The 9,629-nt window shown below is 35.1% G+C and overlaps 1 pseudogene; it reads left to right on the top strand.

The window, feature by feature from the left end:
• Positions 1-8,715: 8,715 nt before the first annotated feature.
• LOC129063224 (SUMO-conjugating enzyme UBC9-like) lies at positions 8,716-9,359 on the top strand (annotated as a pseudogene).
• The last annotated feature ends 270 nt before the right edge of the window (positions 9,360-9,629 follow it).

The raw sequence follows: 9,629 nt of genomic DNA, 5'->3' as shown, positions 1-9,629 counted from the left end.
AGTCCACTGTTGGTGGGAATGCCGACTGGTGCAGCCACTGTGGAAAACAGTGTGGAATTTCCTCAAAAAGCAAAAAATGGAACTGCCTTTTGACCCAGTGATTCCACTGCTGGGATTATACCCTAAGAATCCCAAAACACCAATTCAAAAGAACCTATGCACCCCAATGTTCATAGTAGCACAATTTACAATAGCCAAGCGATGCAAGCAACCTCAGTGCCCATCAGTAAATGAGTGGATCAAAAAACTATGGTACATTTACACATTGGAATACTACACAGCAGAAAGAAAGAAAGAAAGAGCTACTACCCTTCGCGACAGCATGGATGGAACTGGAGAGCATTATGCTAAGTGAAATAAGCCAGGGGGCGAAAGACAAATACCATATGATCTCACTTATAAGTGAAACCTAACCAACAAAACAAACAAGCAAGGAAAATATAACCAGCAAAATCAAAGGAAAAAAGAAACCAACAGAATCAAGAGGGAAGGAAGTGGGGCAGGAGAAAGGAAGGGAAGGGTCAAGTCAAGGAATATGCATAAAGGACCCATGGACAAAGCCAAAGTGGGAAAGGATTGAGGGAGGGAGGTGGGGGAGGAGGTAGGGGAAAGTGGTGGCAGGAAGGTGGAGACAAATGTATTTGAACAATAAAAAATTAAAATAAAATAAAAAAATAAAAAAATAAAAGCATATATTCAAGTAAAATCCTTTGAAATGAAAAATATTATAGAAAAATAATAAAGAGTATTAATTCAAGACTAAAAAAATAATTATTTTTCATAATAAACAACCGAAGGTAGAGAGTAGCATTGATAATGTAGTAAAATTCTACCTCCTATAATGGAAAGGGAATTGGATCATATTGTACTACAAATATCAATACTTTAGCAATAAATAGCAATGTGTATATCAAGAAAAGTTAGCTGAATGCTTCAACATTGCTTTGGTGTCAGCTTAATTTTATTCTGACATCAAGGAATTTTAGCACATGTGATGCAGCATCAAGGTAAGAACCCAGAGGGGACAGAAGTAACAAAATGCTCTATCATACATAGTCTTTAAAATATGTCTTATGATCCGACAAATATTACTTGACAGCAAAGTGTGATTTTTTTGAAATTTAAGAATGTATTTTGATTGCAATTTTAAAATATTATATTATTTATTAGACATTTATATATAATCATTTCTCATTTAATGAATTTGAATAAAACAAATGAACTATATTTTTTTATTTTAAAGATTGTTATTTATTTATTTCTAGAGAAAGGGAAGAGAGGAACAAAGAGAGGGAGAGAAACATCAATGTGTGGTTGCCTTGTGTGCAACTCCAACCAAGGACCTGGCCTGCACCCCAGGCATGTGTCCTGACTGGGAATTGAACCACAAACCCTTTGGTTTACAGGCCAGCACTCAATCCACTAAGCCATGTCAGCCAGGGCTGTACTGGGTTTTAATTAATGGGGAGACAGTTTTCTGCTACTTTTCTCATTCTTCTGCTTGTTGAAGTTTTAATACATTTTATATTTGTTATGAGCTATACCATGACATATATTAATCTTTTTATTGAATTATTGGATTTTTGTAATTATACTCTCCTTTCTTCATATACTTTTTATATCTAATCACACATGTACATGCTTCAAGACCTATCCCTTAACATTTAAACTCAATTTTAATTTATTAAAATTTCGATTTCAATTTAATCTTGAAACTCTATCCACGGCTTTTACTTTTATCTCTCTTTATATTTAGTCTTTATTTACTAACTTCTCTGCTATGTCTATTTTAAAGTATTTCCTGGATTACCCAAAACGCCTTCTACCTACCTACCTATGATGTGCTTATTATTCAAATTAATGCCTTTTTGCTTATTTCTTCAATGCTTTTTACAATATAGCCTCAATTTACTATTTGTTATTATAATTCAATCCTCTGTAATCCTATGCTATAATCCAGATAGAATTCAGTGAGCTACTAGATATCTAAAATTTATCTTAGAAAATAAAGAGATGTACAATAGGATAAGCAGTGTGTGGCAGGGAATGAAATACTGTGAGGGGGGTCAGTTTTTAGCAATAGCAGGATGATAATCGTATCAAAAATCAGTATATAAGAAGTACTCTGATCTAGCCGTTACCTTACCATACCCTTGCATCACTGCAAATTCATCTGTCACTCCCCCACCCCGCCCCACTCAATTTGATGTTGCTACTCATGTTGGGGGTGGGGGTTTAGAACTTATTTTGGCATCTGATGCTAGTCACCCTCAGTCCTACCCTGTGTTCTAGCACCAGGTAATATTGAGCTAGTCATGGTGAGATTTCCCTCACAATCAGGTCCTTTGATTATCTGAGTTTCACTTTTGACACTTTCATTTATTCTCTTTTTTTTGAAACTTTCTACTCTTTTGGTTTCTGATAGTATTTTAATTTTCTTAATTCTTCTCTATCTTCTGTTTTCATTTTTTTTTTTTTTTGCTTCATCATTTTCTTCTCCTTTCCTTTGGAATATTGCTGTGCCTTAGCTTTCTAAACTCTGCTCCATTTGACCTCACTCTCTAACTACTTTTTATGGAGTTTGTCCTGTCTCATGAATTCAAATATCACCTATGGGCTTATGTCCTCTAACAATCTAGTGTGTCCACATTATCTAGATCAAATCTTTCTCTCCAGACCACTGACATTGCTTTATCCTGGTTGCTAATAGCTACTATGTTGCTAAACGCAGCTGCTCGTTTTCTGTTCTCATTTTTCTGGGTCTCACAGCAGCATTTTCTTTCTGTGGGCTTATTCGTTATTTTTGACACATCTTCTCTTAAGTGTAGAGGTAAGGAAGAGATCAGAACTGAAGATATATCTATATCTATATATCTATATTGTCACCTATATCTGGTCTATACCTGTGTATCTTTCTAGGTGTATATCTTATGGACACACTGCAGCCTAACTCATGCTTTTGGCATTCCCCTGAATCTTAGCCCCTCATTTTCCCCATTTCATTTAATGGACCCGCTACCATCAATGTGGGTTTTCAAGCCAAAAAACTAATCATTGAGGCAGTTCATTCCTTCCACTCTCATATTCAATTCATTATCAAGTCCTGTCAGCTCTCATCCCAAATGCATGTATCTTGAATATTTTCACTTATTTCTTTCTACCGCATTGTCATTACCTAATCAAAGTCACCACCATCTCTTGTGTTGTGCAATAGACAATACTAATTTTAACCAATATCTATTTCCAAGCTGGGTAAGAATCATACATCCCTGTCCCACTGACATCAGGTTTGACCATATGGCTGCCTTAGCAAATGCAATGTGAGCACAGGTGAGACTTGCAACTTCCTAGCAGAAGCTTCAAGAGATAACTGTTTTAGCAAGTCTTTTCTACGTCTGAAATAGTCATTGATAATATTGCAGAGAATGTACACTCTATCAGCCTGGATCCCAGCCTGAGGATGGTGAGGACATACAGCAGAGACCTTAGCAACCCACAATAGAAATGATGCGTATGTGAAAAATAGGCCTTTGTTGCTGTGAGTCACTGATACATTGGTGGTGTTTGTCACCGCAGGATCAGCTTTGCTGTCTTGACCAATATGTCAGACCAAGGCAATATGTCTTCAACCAACATCCAGGCTTTCATACTTCTCCCTGCTCCATTCTCCTCACTGCAGTTAGTGCCATCATTTGAAAGAATGCTAAGCTTTAGCCCTCCTTCCCCATTGACTTTCCATTGCCCCCCCCCCCACCAAATTTCCAAACTCCTTTCCCTGACCTCTATGGTCGTGCAAAGCCTGGCCCCTGCCTTGTGTCTCAGACTTCTTCTCTCACCACTGTGTGTTGGTTCTCTACTTGCTATTGTGGTCTTCCTATTTTCCCTGAAAGGGAATTGTTACTGAATGAGGGAGGGCCTCTGCTTTTCCTGCTCTCAATACTTTTAGTTCTTTACATGACTCTCAGCTTCCCAGTTTTCAGGTATCACTCAGTTTTCTGAGGTCAGTTATATCTATTCTGTGACCACCTTATCAATTACAGTTTCCCTCAGCCTACTCTTTCTATCATGCAGCAGGTAAACATTTCTGTGAAATTCTGAAGGGAACATGAAATACAGATGATGGAATGGCAAATGTATAGCTCCCCCTATATTCTCTATTAAGTTCCTAGGGGGTATGGACCATGACTTTCCATCATTGGATCCCTAATGCCTGGAACAATGCAACATATAACATATAGTGGGTCATAGATAAATAATCGTTGAACTGAGTTAAATTTCTCTATATATCCTTCTACATTTACTTATTTCTAAATAGAGTAAGGATAAAAACAGATAAGACCAAACAGTGAAGCTTCACAATAATTTTTGTATTTGTGTAATTAAATGCCCTAAACAAAACTGCTTTATCTGTCCCCATAAAAATACCAAGTTTTTGGAATACTGACCCGTTCAAACATAATATTTGAAGCACTGGGTCTAAGCCACTTGGTCATTGGTGTCAAGTTTTATATTAAGAAATAATTTTTTTTCTTTTTTACATTATTTTTAAATTTTATTTTTGCCAGAGTAACAATACGTGCAGGTGGAAACACATTTTTAAAAACAAACAAGTAAAAAAACCCCATATAATTTATGCAGGCTCATCCCTTCCCATCCTCAATCCCAGATATAATTTTGTTAACCATCTTACTTTTATTTCATTTCCTAAGTAGTTCCATAATTAATATGAAAGTAAAGTGAGTATACTAAATCATTGTCTAGAGTAGGTGGAAAGTTGCATTTTCCTATCAGTGCAATATAAAAATTGTTACAGAGGTATCACTTGTATTGAACTTTTCACTAGCTGAGATTGTAAATTTTCTGAGATCAAAACAAAATCATGGATAAATATCATAAAACAGAAGAGGAAATAATAAACATGACAAAATATTATAATTCCAGTTCTGAAGGTTGAGATAAGAAGAACTTTGGAATTCCAGATGAATTTTAATAATACAGGGCATTCAAAAAAACATAATGTTCACTAACCTGCACAAATGCCTTCAAGAAGAATCTTTTCATCTGGGTTTCTTATTCTTTAACTTTACATATATTATGTAATATCTGCAATGAAATTACTAAAAAGGCATCAAATGATGAGCTGTATAGTAATGCAAATGAAAAAACAAACTGAGAGCCATTCAGTAACAAAAGAAAACCAGGTCTCAACTCTGTGCTATGATTTCAAGTTTAATATTGTTTCATTATATTAGCATTGGCATTTGTCCCTGCAGACTTAAAATCAAAAGATGTGTTTTCACCTTTTTTACTTTTATTATTTTACTGGCTAATAAAGATATACGGAATTTTGGTTAACATTCCAATGTGGTTTAATTCATTTCACTAGGAAATTATAATTTTATATATTTGTTTTCTCTCTTTGCTGATATGGACTATGCAGGCATATTTCTCCATCTCTATGAATTAATTCTCTATTAGAAAAAGGGGAAAAGAGGCAGAAAACTAATTTTTGTTATATAGATTGGTTCTGACATCCAAGGGACTGTGAAAGAGAAAAGAAAAAGTGTATATACAATTTCCTCTCCTAATTGAAGAGAACCCATAAGCCCACTGTGCCCATCAATGAATATGAGCATGTTCTTAATAAGGTCTTTCTTTTCTATTCACCCCATATGTATACTTCATAGTTAAAGGAATTTTCATACTTTAGTTTAGACACTATTTCAAACTTTGGGCTTTCTGCAGGTCTAAAATAGTAAATGGAAAGAGCAAAAACAGTTAGCAGAAAATCTTATGAATGTAACCATGGAATAAAAATGGTAGGTGAAGTTTCATGGAGTATCATAAATATTCAACCTGAAGCAAACTGCCAGACTCTGTATCCTGTACATAAATGTCACATTTCTTTTAAAAAAGAAAACTTTTAATTTAAATGGAGCTCTTCCCTAATTATTTTTACAAAACAAAATAATCTATCAGATACAATGAGAATATGCCAAGAATAGTATTTAAAATCAAATGATATCTATGGTAAATTTATAGAACTCAATTTAATTTTCAAATAAATTTAGTAGCTTACACATTTTTAGATGTGTTTACCATAACCAAGATCCTTAATAGAAACACAAGACTACAACCTTATGGTCTTGCCAGGGTCCCCTGCAACAGAATAATCTCTTTTCCCTTCTCCTCTTATCTGTCCTTGAAATTTACTTTCATTCTTTATACTGTGAAGCACCTACTAGCTGTACAGAACCTACAGCACTCTCTGCTCAGACATTTACATTAAGTAGGCTCTTACAGTCTCTCTTGTGACGCGTCTGGAGAATTATAGGATGCTTCATCAATTCTAAGCTCTTCCCTCTCAACTGAAACACAAACTTTTTTTTTTTTTTTTGCCTTCTAAATTCTCAAGATGTCATTTATTTGTGTATGTATTTTTTTAAAACACAAACTTCTTGAGATCTCTATTTTGTAACCCTCCAAAACTCATCAACCTCTCAAAAAGGTGATGCAGTGGAGTTTGTTTAAAAATACGAGAGTACTGTACTTTTAAGATATTTTCCCATAACACAAAATAACATTTTTCTCTACCTGATTTGTTTTATTTTTGAAAAAAACCTGCTAGCTTAGAAATCAAGTTCTGAGTTATATAAAATATGACATTTTTATTTTTTTCAAAAATACTTAAGAACTGGTTTTACCTTAGGTTATTTATGTGATTGTTTTTTAAGAAGAACTTTATATATGCTGACAATTTTCCCTAACAATCACATTTTTATATAAAAAGAAAAAACACGTATCATTTAAGCATCAAAGAATGCTGACCTTTCCAATATCAATTTTCAAATGTACTTATTATCTATGTTATCTCCTAATTGCCATAGGAAATTTTTCCCTTACCAGAACCCTGATGGTTACATTGAGAAGTAATTAACTAATAGTATATCTTTTACATATATGAAACAATACATATAAAACCTTTCAAATAGTGCCTAGTACATAGTAAAAACTAAGAAATGATAACAATTATGAAATTCTACCCAAAATTTGACTGCTTAATTTCTTTCCAAAATACTAAACTCTAGAACTGTATCCAGAATGATCAAATATAATTTCTTTTAAAATACTAGAATAAAATAAATTAATAATAATACTCCACTTATTTTTTTCATTTCTCCACTTCTGGCTTATTTAATCTGGATAATTCTGTAAGGCAAGAATTATTCTTTCATTTGGGAATGTAAGAGACAATAAGATCTATTTCTAAAACACAGTATTTCATTTTTGTAATCACCTAATTTTCTTTAGGTAGTAGGTAGCATTGAACATATTCCCATTTTATCTCTGTGAATTCAATAAGTGGATGAGAGCCATTGTCTAAACAGTACAAAGGAGGTTAACGCTATATTAATCAATGATTCACTTATTTTTCTCCTAGATGTGAAAGATCAATTAATTTCAACAGTAATATCATGTTATAAATTATGTTTTAATTGAGAAATCCTGAAAAGATTCATCCCATGAAGTCTTGTGTTCTTTCTTGAATTTCCATAGACTATATTGGTTATATAACAGAGATACTCTACACCTAATGTTCTTTCAAAAATTATTTAGAAAGATTTCTTTCTTTCAGGAAAAATAAAGATATCTCTTATCTAAAGCTTCACTTTATACAATTTCTCCTTTTAGTAGCAGTGCCTAAATTTAAAAAAAAAAAAATCTGTTTTGACTGACAACATTATTTACTGTGAAACTGAGGTGACGACCAATTAAGCCTGTCAAAGAGTCCTTAGATACTTGAGAACGGTTGAAGTCTTCATTTAAAGTGTTAGGTTCTCTATACACAGGTAAGAAATAAAATTATAAAAAATATAGCATTCAGATAATTTTGTTTAACACTAATCAAATAAAAACCGATCAAATTTCTAATTGGCTAACAAAAAATCACCTTCCCGCATTCATCCACGAGTGTATACCAAACTAGTGATTTTCTTGCTAAAAATTTTACAACTAAATGACACATCCCAATGATTTAGTCATAACAAGTGCTAGAGAATTCTATTAGTAACACTTTTAATGGATTACTAAGCCACTTAGGTTTATATGGATTTTCCAAATTGTAAAATATAAGTTAGTATACGTTTTCCGAGAGCATAGCATGCAGGGTAACAAACTGACTCAAAATATTCGAGAATTACCTGCTGGGAGAGGCAGTGTATAGGCAGGATGTGACCACATAACTGGGAGACATGACTGGGCAGTGATAAGAAGAATTCGGCAAAACAAAATGGTGGGGGCCAAATGAGAACTGGTGAAAGAGAAAAAGAAGGCTTCGAAGCCAAAGTTAAAGCAGAATTCGTATAATCTACCAGCTTTCCTATAGAGACTACCAGGTGCTCACAGAAAGCAATGTGGTGAGAGATCTGAGTTCTTGTCAGAAACCATGCAAGCCAGGAGACATTAGAGTAACAGCTTAAAGTGCTGGAAAGAATTCATATTTTGCTAAACTAGAGTTCTTTACCCACCCAGTGAGGTTATGATTTTAAAAATAAACTTGAAAGACAGACTTTCCTAAATAAAAATTGAGATAATTAATTTCTAGTAGGTTTGCACTATAAATTTTTTTTTAAAAAAAGACCTTTTAAAAAATGTTTATTACTTTAAGAGAGAGAGAGAAATGTGATAAAGAAACATCGTCCCATTGCCTCCACTATGTGCGCCCCTCCTGGGCACTGGGGATTGAACCTGCAGCCCAGGTACGTGCCCAGATCGGGAGGAAACTGCGACCTTTTGGGGGCTGTGGGAAGCAGGCTAGGGAAGCACCCTGCCCAAGACAAAGGAAGCACCCTGCCGCCTTGCTCTCCAGCGGCTGGGCATTTGAATATTTTGAGGAATGCCCTCAGCAGACTTGCCCAGGGGAGGAAAGCTGGGAGAAAAGATCACCAATTTGGTTTTGTGCCTGTCCTAAGGAAAACACCTGAGGGCACGGTGAACCTTCTGACTTGGGAGACGCCATTTAATGAAAGAATAGATCTCCTTGGGAAGGAGGCAATTTTTAAACTACAGAGTACTCTTCAAAGACTACTATCCATCCTCACCTCCCAAGTGCAAGTTCGAACCACTGCTGTTCCTCCAGTGTACCCTTCAGGCACTGTGTGCCGTCTGCCCTCAAGGAAGACAAGCACTGGAGGCCAGCCATCATGGTTAAGCAGATCTTATTAGGAATCCAGGAACATCTAAATGAACCAAATAACCAAGATCCAGCTCAAGCAGAGGCCTAGACAATTTACTTGCAAAACAGAGTGGAATATTAGAGAAGAGTTCTAGCACAGACCAAGAAGTTTGCACTCTCATAAGCAGCAACCTGCGGCAACATCAAAAGGAAGGGATTCATTTGGCAGGAACTGGTCTACAACATTGGCAGATCTAGCATTGCTCTGCACAACTATTAGTAACACAGGGAAGGCAGGCGAGTGCCATTGTCCATGTCTACCACCAATACACAGTTCTGCACTTGCTGAATTGCCCAGTTTTTCATATAGGGTCTCTTCCTCCAGTCTTTTGTGTTTTTGATTGCTATGTAATACTTGCTTTATTTTGATATTGATGCCAGTATTTTAATTGCT

This window comes from Pteronotus mesoamericanus, unplaced genomic scaffold (assembly GCF_021234165.1).
Source record: "Pteronotus mesoamericanus isolate MK-2021 breed Mesoamerican mustached bat unplaced genomic scaffold, CSHL_Meso_final scaffold_85, whole genome shotgun sequence".
NCBI lineage: Eukaryota > Metazoa > Chordata > Mammalia > Chiroptera > Mormoopidae > Pteronotus > Pteronotus mesoamericanus.
The sequence above is the reverse complement of the archived record's forward strand: the minus strand, read 5'-3'. Positions and strand labels throughout refer to the sequence as shown.